This window comes from Sylvia atricapilla, chromosome 26 (assembly GCF_009819655.1).
Source record: "Sylvia atricapilla isolate bSylAtr1 chromosome 26, bSylAtr1.pri, whole genome shotgun sequence".
NCBI lineage: Eukaryota > Metazoa > Chordata > Aves > Passeriformes > Sylviidae > Sylvia > Sylvia atricapilla.
The window spans coordinates 136718-145379 of NC_089165.1; positions in this window are offsets into that span (position 1 = coordinate 136718).

The window sequence follows — 8662 nt, forward strand, 5'->3', positions numbered from 1 at the left end:
CATTTGTGTTTGCTGTTCTTTGTGACATTTAGCTCTACATAAATCAACACTGCTCCAAATGTGTCACCCTAATCTTTTTCAGCCTTCTTATGTTTGCCTTTTTTTAGTGGAGTTTCATGTAAAAAAAGTGATTGTTTATCATTCTTCTCTTGATGGACTTCTAGTTCGACCAGTGTGGTTGGAGAGGTAGCAGCCTTCATCCTCCAATACCTAGTCATTGTCCAAAATCTATATAAACCCAAGTAAAAAATAAACCACCCTCTCTTCTTGCCCTGACAACCTGACGGTGTGAGTGTCGTTCTTTGTGTCCTCTAGCAACAAAAATGTAGGTACACTAGACTGTTATATGGTCACAGAGGATCAGTTCAACGATTACAGTATGTAACCATGCTAGTGCTCTCATTCTCTTGATGGTGCCCCATATTTTGCTGGCTGCTTTGTTTAGCACACCAGAGCTCTCCTGACTGCATGGTCTCAGTCTCTATGCATTACTCAACAGCAGGTGGCCCAGGAGGTAGAAACTGAGCAATTCATGATTCTGATCTTACCGCTAATGATTGCTTCAAGGCTCATTTAACAACAGCATGCAGTGCTCACCATTTGACTACATCCCTCATAAGCTATCACACTAGCATAAGGCAGAATCCAAGGGCCAAGCTCTTGACTCCTTCTGCAAGTACCATGCATTGAAACCATCTGGTTTGCCTGTTAGAAGAATTTATAACAGCAGAACTGACAAAACTTGGTAAGTATAGATGAATGGCATTAATTTAGAAAAAGGAAACATCAAAGAATGGGTTGGGTTCCAAGGAACCTTAAAGCCCATTTAATTCCCCTCTTTGCCATAGACAAGGACACCTTCATCTAGACCAGGTTGCTCCAAGCTGCATCCAACCTGGCCTGGAACACCCAGGGATGGGTCAGCCACATCTCTGGGCAGCCTGTGCCAGGGCTTCAGTGTACCAGCCAAGAACTTCTTCCCACCATCCCACCTATCCCTGCCCTCTGGCAGTGGGAAGTCATGCCCCCTTGTCCTTTCATTCTAGACTCCTCTTCAAAGTCCCTCTCCAGCTCTCTTGGAGCCTCTTTAGGCCCTGTAACAGGCTCTGAGGTGTCTCCAGAGCCTTTTCTGCTCCAGGTGAACACCTCCAGAGCTGTCCCAGCCTGTCCCCAGAGCAGAGGGGCTTCAGCCATCGGAGCATCTCTGTGGCCTGCTCTGGACTCACTTCAGCAGCTCCACGTCCTCCTGATGATGTTCCCCTGGGCTGGGGGCAGCTTTTCAGGTGAGGTCTCACCTGAGTGGGACAGAGGGGCAAAATCCCCACTCCCCTGCTGCCCATGCTGGGGGTTCAGCCCAGCACAGGCGGCGTTTCTGTGTTCCAGTGCCCCTGGCTGGGGCGTGTTGAGTTTATCCACCTGCACCCACAAGTCCTTCTCCCCAGGCCTTTTCTCAATCCTGCTCAGTCTGTGTTTGTGCTTTAGCTTGCTCTGTCCCATGTGCAGGAGTTGCACTTGGCCTTGTAGAAGTTTGTAAGTCCCACCTCTCCACCCTGGCCAGGTCCTCCTGGATGGTATGCCCTCCCTCCAGCATGTTGACCACACCACACATGATACCTATCTGTAAATAAATGTCCATCTTCAGCAAATGATGGAATACTCCCACAGATCAGACAATACTCTTTGGAGTTTTATGATGGCTAGTGCATTTTCAGTTGAATTAGCAAGATAGTGGGCACAAGAAATCCAGGTGTTTTCTAAAGCATGTTAAGGACAAATTCTTACCACACTTGCTAGACGGGCCATGTAGGTCAGCTGGACACCCAACTGTATCTGGTACTCATGACCAAGAGAGGAATGTTTGGGAACACGACAATGAGTGGTCATGCTGCATGTAACAACCATGAAATTGTGGCATTCAAGGTTCTGAAGGGAGTGACAAAGATAAATGGCAGGCTGCATCCCCTTCAAGAGAATGACTTTGGGTTATTCAAATGAAGTGAGATTCTGTGAGAGTTAGCTCTGAAGGACGAAGAAGCTCAAAAGAGCTGGCAGTTTGTTAAGGACTTCCTCCACAAACAAGAACAGTCTGTCCCAGCAATCAGAAGAGTAAGTAAATGTGTTGGGAGACAAACTTGGTAAACGTAGAACTTGTGAATGAGCACAAAAAAACTTCCATGGAATGGAAGCAAGGACAAACTACTGAAGTGGAATATAGGAATACTTCTTCAGCATGCAGAGATAGTATTCGGAAAACCAAAGGTCAACCAGAGTTGACACTACCAAGGGACTTCAAAAGCTTTTCTGGTCTTACTTTCCACCAAGGAAGTTGCCCAGGTCTCTGAGCTTTGAGACAGGATTCAGAGACTGGATCAAGTCAAAAATCTCTTGAGAACTCTCAGCCTACCTGAGTCCAAGGGATCCAGTGGGCTGTGTGGGAGGGGGCTGAAAGCTGGCTGATGTTACTGAACAGACAAATTGCAGCAGCTTTAAAGGGTCCTGGAGATCAATGAAGACCACATCTGCATTCCAGGGGGTACTTTAAGCAGCAGGAGGTTCTGTTTAACCTCTCATTTTCCACCTACCAAGGCAGAAGAAAAGTACCAGTAAGGGTGTTGCTTTTCACTTGAGATGCGTCCTGTCATGCTTCCCTGGCTTAAATAAACTTGCCACTAGTCAATAAGCTACATGGCCCTGAACAAGTAATCCCCATTTTCCCTGAGGGTAGAGCTCCAGCCCTGGTATCCACAGATATTTGGGGCTGCAGCATTTTTCATTTGATCTCAGCTGACTTAAAGCTGAATAGCTGAATTTAGCATATCCTCTGATCATGGCCTGAGACTTTGGATAGATTTGTAAGATTTCTTTTGTTGTTGTTGTGCATGTCCTCTGGGAGCTTACAGGGCTGGACATTAGTGCTGGCAGCTGCATGAAGTCCACATGGCAGCCTGAGTCTGTGTGTGGTTCTAGACCTTGTCTGTGCCTTTTCCCTGGAGAACATTTGGTGCAGATAATTTAAATATTATGCAGAGAATTTAGCCAAAAGAAGGAACATGTTTCTGTTCACACAAGAACTGCAATTTTCAGGGATATACAACATGGCTGACTTAGCTTCAGTCTTTATGGAATTAAGTTCCTTTTCCAAATCAGACATGTCCTACAAACTGAGACAAACACTAGTCTTGAAAAGTGACAGAGAATCACTTATTATGTGTCTAAAGAACAATAATTACATTTTAAATTTAAGTACTTATTCTGATACAGATATTCATTACATAAAATTTCACTTTAGAGCATTAAAACCTATAAGAAACTGCGAAGATGCTTTTATCATTAAAATGTTGGGCAACTTTAATTATAGGAATTACTGTCCTGTGCTTCTCTAATGAGTGTGTGGTACCAGCATAGTGAGTGATGTGACCTATTTAAGGGGAGTGCTTTAGAATGTACCTCAGAAAGTTACACCACACTTAAGAATCAGCAGGTCACAGTGTGTTCCCTATTCATGTTCTAATTAGAGCCCATACTTCTCAGAATTATTAATGTAAGAGAGGAAAATTAACAGTTTTATCCTAATAGTGTTGGAAGGTTTCTGATTGTGATTTAATTTACCTTCAAGTAAGTCTGTAGTAATACCAGAATAAATGTGATACTAGCAATTTATTAGTTCAATGAAAAGTAAATGCCACCCACACCAACTTCACAGTTCTTGTGACTTTTAGAAATTAATTACAAGACTTATCTGTACCCTACGAGCTTGTCAACTTGCTGATATAACTAGAATCTATTTTGGGTGCATGCCATTAAGATACTATAAATGCCATACTTTCTGATTAGTACTATTGTTAGGTCAGTATTTCTAAAGGGACATGGCCTAAAAGTCACTGTGACTTTGACAAATTAAATATTTTTCCATAGCCAGCCTCTCTCTAAAAAAAAAAAAAAAAAAAAAAAAAAAAAAAAAAAAAAAAAAACAAAAAAAAAAAAAACCCCAAAAAAACAAACAAAAAACCCCAAATAAAAGCAAACAAACAAAATCAACCCCACCAAAAAAAAAAAACAAACAAAACAAAAAAAAAAAACAAAACCCCCAAACAAACAAAGAAAATCAAATTAACATTAACAAACAAACAAGCAAACCACCCACAAAGGCAAAAAGCCACCACTTCACAAAGAAAACCCCAGCCAAAACCATCCCATCCTGTTTGAAGACTTTCTGCTTCTGAGACTGTCATTTGGATGGACTCCGACCCTGGAGCATTCGCAGTTGTTCTGCAGCATGACAGTGCCATTTTGAGCCATAGTCATAAGCATTCATCAGTAAGAAAAGAAACAGAGGCTCTAGAGGGAAGACGGCACCACAGGTCATCACTATCTCATTTCTAGCTCTGTTTCTTCTATCAGTGTCCTGGACAAGAAGGAAGTTTCTAGATGCTCACACCACCTAGTTCAGTTAATATACTATCTTGTCTGCTTCTGGTGGCAGACCTGGATCAAGCAGAAAGCTGTACCTGAAGCCTCCAGAGGTCCATTCTGCCCACACGTCTATGGCTTACAGCAGTACAGTAATTATTAATTAGGAAATATATCCAGGACTCTGCATAAGTCAGGTTCTGCTGTAGTTGATTCAGTTGAAATCTATTTTTTAAACTTGTTTCTGAGCTGATGAAGTTATTTCCCAGAAAACTCATTCATTACAGCACGGGGGAGCTGGCAACGACAAGCAACCTTAAGAGGAATAGGGCTTGCTTTTCAACAGCAGCGTGCATTTATGTCACACTTAACTGACCAACGTCACATGCTTTCCCAGCTGCCAGAGCATTTCGGTGGGTCTTCCACTTCAGAATATTTCGTTAAGGTCCTGCTCCCTCTTGTGGCAGCTCACAACTTCGCGTGATATCATGACCGTGAGTCAGAAACTGCTACATTAACGACACTGGATGACTGAGCAGTGGCCAAGCCACGTATTTTCACTAGTTTGCTAGAAATTACAACAATAAAGAAAATACCTGATAACCTGCTTTCAGGCAACATGCAATGTGAAGGCAGTGGTTCATCCCTGGAAACTAATGGTTGCATGTAACCCTAACCCTAAAGTAATTGGGGTGGGGCCAGCCACACACCCCACGTCTGAGGGTCTTTAACAACATGACAGTGATGTCGCTTACTACTTAATGTTTTCAGAGGCTCTAACTCAGCAGGGAATTTCTTCTGAAGCTTTTGTTTCCTCCTTTGCAAGGACTGAATCATAAATTTTTCTCTGAGGAAAGAGACATCATTCTTTCTCCAACTGTAAGGAAAGAGGTCATCTCATAACAGTTTTGAGGAACCAACCAGCTACACAGCCTACATCTTGTCTTTTCTCTGGCATCTGGTGCAGTTTCAGAAGGTTTTCAGGTTGTTATTAAATTCAGTTCCTTCTAGTATCCTCATCTGTATGGATTTACAATTATTTCAGTGGGAAAAGTCACAGGGAAAAATACTTGCTAAAGTGGAATGATCAATATGTCCTGTGAGTGAATTGATTAATGAGGGAAACTACACACATGCTCAACACATTCCAGAACTCAACCTGGCTTTATAAAAATAAGGGGCTATTTGGGGGCTTACTCAGCATTTCCAGGAACTGTAGGCAATTTCAACTGCAGATCTTATAACAGCATGGGCCAAGGCACCACTGACACAAAGCGGAAGGTTTTTTCTGTTAAATGCTTTGCATGTAACCAACAGCCCAGCTGAGTGAAACTCCAGAATTCCAATGATGTCCCTTTGTCACACTGCTCTGCTTATGCAGCCATCACTTAAGCGTGCTTAAAAGAGCAGCTGTTGTCTTTAGGCCATAGCACAGCCTTCCTCCCTGGCTGTGGTGGGACCTCCAGCACCCACTAGATGGTGATCTGGGATAACAGGAATGAGGTTTATGGGGCTCTGAGAGCAAAGGAATGGGGATTGTTCGACATGAGGGGCTGAAGGGATTTGTCAAAACACAAGACCTGGGGAAAAAGGGCTAAAAACACTATGAGAGGGTCATTAAAGCTACCTTCCTGATTTTTTTTCTCAGAGGAAGCAAGCTTGGTTGTTACAAGTTGTGGCTTGCTTCTAGCAAAGTGCATCCGTGCAGGGGCAACTAAGTCTATTCACAAATACAAAGAAACACCTTAGAAGCATTCATCAACTGAAATTAATTTTTCTAATTAACTTTCAATGTCACTGCTGCTCCTGATCTGTGACTCTCCAGGCACACCAGTCAAGGACTCTAGAGCCTGAAAGCATGAGCAAAGCTGTCAGTAATTAGGGCTATTCAGGGCCTGAACTAAAAAGCTTAGAAATCTCACTTGCCACCCTGCATTGCTGGGAGACCCTGGCAGTTTGAGCCTGTTCTTGGCACAACCTAAGAGCTAAAATGCAAAGACCATCTTCCTCTTCAGACATCACAGTGTGCAAGAAAAAGTGGAGCTGCATTCCCATTCCCTGGCAGGACCTGGGAGCATTTTGCTAGTACTTTGTTTTCTTCAAGTGCTTTCCCAAGCTGGTGGAACAATACTGGTATATCCTTGGAGAGTTTCAAATTTAGCTGATTCAAATTCGACTGAATAACCTGATCTAACTTTGCAGACAGCTTTGTTTCAAGCAGCAACTTAAAGTACAAAGTGTCTTACCCTACCTATACCTGTCTATGATTTTGTGATAAATTTGATTTCTTTCACTCTTAAAAGATTCTCTGAAATGAGCTGTGCAGGTAAAAGAGGAAGAGGACACAGACAGTTATAACTGCAACTCTTTGTCCATCTAAATAGCATCAATGTGCAAAACCACATAAGACCACATTTGTGGTGTTTGATCTTAGTGCATGCACATAGCCACCGCCTCCAGAGACTAGCAGCTGATATTTACTGGAACATTCTTCCTTCTGAATATAATCACTAGATGGGGAAACAAGCAATTGATTTTTCACAATTTCTTAGTGAACAATTGTACTTCTGTGGTTTTGGCTATGCTTATACAATTCATTGTGTTCTTGCCTCTCTGTTTAACATCTTTGAATGGGTACTGGCTTTAGTACCTTGTGTTGTAGCACCTAACCTCAGGATTTCAGCCTATCAACATTTAAAGAAGGCTCTGCACAATACCACAAAAGACCCTAAATGTGGAGGTATATAGTCACAGAATCACAGGTTTGAGTTAGTAGGGACCTTAAAGCTCATCTGTAGTGGTTTGAAAGCAAAACCAGTGAGAGACTCCAAGTCAGAAGTACAATTTAATATGAAAGAAAAAAAGAAGTAAAATAAAATAAATGTGACAATACAGAAGACCACTGACAGAGTCAGAATACAACCTGAGCAGGGTGGTGGAAGCAGTCCACATGAGGTGGTCCTCTTGACACAATGATCCCATAAAAAAGTCTGGTAGCTCTTACCCTCCAGGAACCCAGTGGATAAAAGCTCCTCCTGCTGTCCCAAATCCCAGATTATATCCAGGTGGGAACACTTGGCTCCTCCCCCTGAGCGGAACACCTCATAATGGGATGATATCATTCTTTGAGTCATGTAGTGGGTCCTTGATTGCCCATTAAACAGAGATAGCTCCAGGAGGGAGTTACCTGTGAGTCATGGGGCAAGGCATTGATGGGCCCATTAACAGAAGATAATCCGGAGGGAGGGGGCAAGGGAAACACTGCCCCTCTGGTTTCAACACCTCATGAAGATGGTGATAGAATACATACTTTGGGCACATCCTACACTGCAACCCAGGACATCATCTCATTCCATCCCATGTTGCAGACAGAGAGAGTTTTCATTAGATCAGGTTGCTTCAAGCCCTTTCTCACCTGGATTTAAACACTTCCAGAGATGGGGCAGCCATAGATTCTCTGGGCAACCTGTGCCAGGGCCTCATCACTCTCACATGGAAGAATTTCCTCCTAATGACTCAGCATTATCTAAATCTCTCCTCTTTTAGTTTAAAACTATTCCTCCTTGTCCTATCTGCCTGTGTAAAAAGTCACTCTCCTCTTCTTACAAACTCCCTTTAAGTACTGAAAGGCTGCAGTTGAGGTCACCCCAGAGCCTTCTCTTCTGAGAAGGTTATGGGGCAGCCAGTTTATTTCAGCTTGAGTTGGTGCCTTCAAAGAGGCACCCTGAACAGCACAACTCCTGGGCCTTTATCTGCTCACAGTCTGTGCACCTGACATTCACATGCTCTTCACATGCTCTGTACATGACTCTTGGTTCAATAGCAATTTACAATCTGGTGTCTTCTAACACCTCATTGGATTCTTTTCTCCCTGTCCAGTGGGCAGACTTGCCCTTCTCTTCCAGCTTGGGTAACCTTGAGGTCCCTCCAGGGTCTCAGCACTTATCTGAAGATCTCCAGATTTCTGTCTCCTCTCCTGCTCAGCCATTCATGTTCACAGAGATCACTTACAGCTCACCTCAAAACCAAGCTTTGAGCAGGACCCATTCATGCTCAACTGTAAGCAGTTAAAATTAAATTTCAACCTACACAATTTCTAATATTCTATAAATAAACTTATTTTAATTCTCAACAGACCACATATCTCTGGCTGTTGACTCCACACAATTTCTTAACCACTTATCCTGGTTTCAGACAGCACAGGGTTAATTTTTGTGGTAGCCAAGAAGGGGGTGTGGCTGAGGTACAGATG